The sequence below is a fragment of the Dipodomys merriami genome, unplaced genomic scaffold (genome assembly GCF_024711535.1).
Source record: "Dipodomys merriami isolate MVZ:Mamm:240054 unplaced genomic scaffold, mDipMer1.0.p SCAF_2, whole genome shotgun sequence".
NCBI classification, from domain to species: domain Eukaryota; kingdom Metazoa; phylum Chordata; class Mammalia; order Rodentia; family Heteromyidae; genus Dipodomys; species Dipodomys merriami.
The window spans coordinates 87,268,603-87,272,592 of record NW_027203381.1 but is presented as its reverse complement, the minus strand read 5'-3'; positions in this window follow the sequence as shown (position 1 = coordinate 87,272,592).

Genomic DNA, 3,990 nt, shown 5'->3' with positions numbered 1-3,990 from the left:
ACCTCTGAGATCTCTAGTCAAAAATAAACATTTCTTTTTTCCATGTTGTTTACTTCGGATATTTAGCCATAACAATAGAGAGCTACATAGTTCATTATTGTCTGACTCTTCTGGTATCATTGGCAGAGTTTTAGGGAAAAGCCTTGGTACTGGAAATCCCAACAGGCCTGGACTTGACTGCCATCCTGATATGCCCATCAGAGACAGGGGTAGGGGTGAAGGACAGATAAAATTTTAATTCATGTGGCCAGGGTGGGTGGGGCAGATGCAGGGTGTCAGAAGCCTCACATCTGTCTTTGAGAAGGGCTAACACAATGATTGAGGTTTGGTTCAAAGGTGAAACAAAGAGAGGGTTGAGGTATACAAAGCTGACAACAACTGATGATCTTGGTAGGGCTAGGAATCTGATCTGTGATGATCTCAGTTCTTATTCTTCAGTGAGTACTGAAGAAATTGTTATCACTGTCATCACTTGAGGGGAGCAGTGGAGTTCCCATGAGAAAATTTCTCTTGCTGTAGGGTGCAGTCTCACAGTCATGGGTAATTGCCCTTGGATAGGGGTGATCTCATCCTGCAATGATCTGTCTTAAGAGGCTCACAGTTGCTTGGGGGGTAGTTTCAGCCCCTTGGCGTGAAGATGTTTATTCATCAATTCTGCTGTTCCTGGAATCCAAAGTAACTGCAGAAGGGAGTGACATGAGGGAAAAGTTAAAGAGGCAAAAATGGATTTGGAGAGGGACAAAACAGAATTAGCTATGCCAATGACTGGTGTGTCTGCCTTCATTATAATTTATCTATCAAATTATTAGTCAGTCAGAAATATTTTGTGTGTACACACACACATACACACACATCTTTAGGTGTGAAAAATTGAATATGTTTGCATTTGTACCTAGAGAACAAGGTGAGAAAAATATCTGGGAAAAATGTATTTTCCTGAAGTCATTTCTTTTTCTTTTTTTTTTGGTCCGGTCGTGGGGCCTGAACTCTGGGCCTGGGCAGTGTCCCTCAGCTCTTCAGCTCAAGGCTAGTGCTCTACCATTTGAGCCACAGCACCACTTCCAGCTTTTTTCTTTTTGCTTATGTGGTGCTGAGGAATCAAACCCAGGGCCTCATGTATGCAAGGCAAGTGCTCTACCACTGAGCCACCTTCCCAGCCCCCTGAAGCCATTTCTTTTTCCATTAAATAACTATCTACTACCCCGCCTTTTTTCCACTTGCAAAGCAAATGTACACTGAGAATAATTCTGGGCAAGGTTTAGTTGTAAGTGCATTTTATAAAGTTAGGTAGAACAGCTCCTTTGTCCTGAAGCTGAGACAATTGAACTAGGAAGTTGTTAATAACTTTCTAACATATAGTAAATTAATGCTTTGGTTCTCTGCCCCTGGGGAGCTACGTACATGTATTGTATTAAACTTCCTAGTGGTTAGGAGTCCCACTAGGCAAAATCAAGTTTCGCCAGACAATTAGAAGTAGTGACAAGCTGTTCTTAATAGTTCCTGCACAGCAAATAAATGCAAAGGTAATGCATAACAGTTCATGGCAAATGAACTCTACCAGTAAAGGCAGAAGGACACTAATCCAAAGTCATTCATCCATTCACTACTTTGGTATGAAGTTAGGAATGTCTAAGATACCTCTCTCTCTCTCTCTCTCTCTCTCTCTTTCTCTCTCTCTCTCTCTCTCTCTCTCTCTCTCTCTCTCTCTCTCTCACACAGACACACACACACACACACACACACACACACACACACACACACATCTGTATATCTATCAATCTATACATTCTAGGCCAAATTTCCCCAAATCCTTTTCAATCTCTGCACACTCTGATCCTAGTTTTTGTTTTTTGTTTTTTTGTTTTTTCAGTGATAGAACCAAGACCAAGAAGTTATGGAAGTAAGAACCTCAAATCTCTTCTGTTAGAGTGTAGAGATGCTAGGAGCCGGAGGTTAATGTAATTTGGAGAGGTCATTTCTCTTCTTTTTATATAATTTTAAGCCATCTAATGTGTCATGGTCAAAGTACTGAATATGAAGAAAACAATGTTCTTAGATAATACACTTTGGATTATTCAAGTATTGGAACTAGGAGGTTCTTTTTGGTATAGGCCTTATTAGAGAATTTAGTGCTATACACCATTTATGTAGAGTGAAGTTTAGTATCATGTATCATGCTAACTAAGCATGTAATGATGATATAAAATCATTTGAGAAAAGTGAAAAAAATCATTTATCCAAACTCTATACTAAATACTAACTCTATTGTGTAACAATACTTCATAAAATATATAAACCCAAATAAAAATCCAACCAAAACTATTAAATGCCTTTTTGATTTGTCATTATTGCTATTCCTTTTTTTCCTTATGAAGGACATCAGTCTAAGTGTTTTTCTGCAGATGAATGTATAATTTTTGAAAGTGTGTTGAACTTCTAAGATAATAAGGCCGGAAGCAGTATGTCTTGTTTTCATGATGTCTAGAATAACTTGCAAATCATAATGACACAGACTCTCTTCTTATTTTTTTCAGCTCTGAAACTTGCAAAGGTGCCCAGAGGCTAATAAATGATGGGTGAATCTCATAAATGTAATAAATACATAATAACTAGCTAAATAAATAATAGATATATAGCTTTGCTATTGACTTTCATGAGAGACATGTGGGTATAGGAAGAAGGGGTAAGGTTGACAGTTTTTAAAGTGCTTTATAAAAGAAGCCATTTAAATATAATATATTGCTATTATTCTAGAAGCAAATACTTTCCTATAAGTAAAGGGCCTGTCAGCATTTCTATTGGAAGCTTTCATTTTAAGGGTATGTAACTCAACCCTAAATTGTGCTGTCAGCTAAAATACAATGTATAAAGTTTCAGTGCCATTGTCATTTTTTCAACATTTAGAGTCACAAAACTCCACATTTTTTCTCACATGTACATACTAACCTAAAAAGAAGTCAGTAATTGCCAGTATTATTACATTTTATTCCATCTGAATAAGATAATATTTCCTAAGAAACCAAAGGCTGCCAATGCTAAGGGGCATATGTAAATATTTTTTTGTGATTCTGTTTTATGTCAGTGTTCTGGTCAAACATAATGTATAGGTGGATGCTGTAATAGCAGCTTCCAAGTCATTTGGAGGAAAATAATTATGCTTGGGGCAGTGGAAAAATTTCAATTTGAACTAGGGATGTGAGCGTATTAACAATCCCACCCACTGAGATGAACTATCTACCGGTGACATTTAAAACGAGCCTATTCATTTCTATTCTTTATGGGCTAGATGTCTATTTCAAGAATTTATGGCAAACATCTGATCCAAAAGTAGTTATGTTCTTGACAACAAAAAGTGATGAAGAAGCTGTGGAGAGCAATGAAAATTGATGGGGATACAGAGTGATAAACAGCCAAAGAGACCCATTAAGGACCAAATGATTGGTAAAGCCTGAGGAGAAGGGACTGAGCTGAATTGGAGTGTGGGCTGATCATTTCACAGGTGTAATCACACAGCCCTTACACACTGTGTCTGGATTGTTCCAGGTTGAAATTTGATGGCAACTTACTGAGTTTGAATCTGATGTCATTCTGTAGTGAGAGAACAAAGGAAGAACTTTGACTTGGGTTTTCAGAAACCTGATGTAAAATAACTCCAGCAAATTTCAACTCAAGTAAACAATGATTGCTTACCTGGACTGAGCAAAAGAAGCATAAGCGCAAGTGTGAAGATGCACCTTCCATGATGGAAAGCCCATTGCTAAGGAGCTCTGACTTTTAAAAGCATAACATGATCTTATATCCTGATATCAAGGCTTCATTTAGCCAATTTTCTTTTTTTCAGCAGAATACTAAAATATTATAACATTTTAGTATTTCAGAAGTGACATTTAAGAATTACTTCCCTTCCTGCTCAGCAAATAAAAATCAAAGCCAAGTCACATAGCTATTGTTCTAATCCTCACAATGCAAACACAAGCGAAGTGGATATAT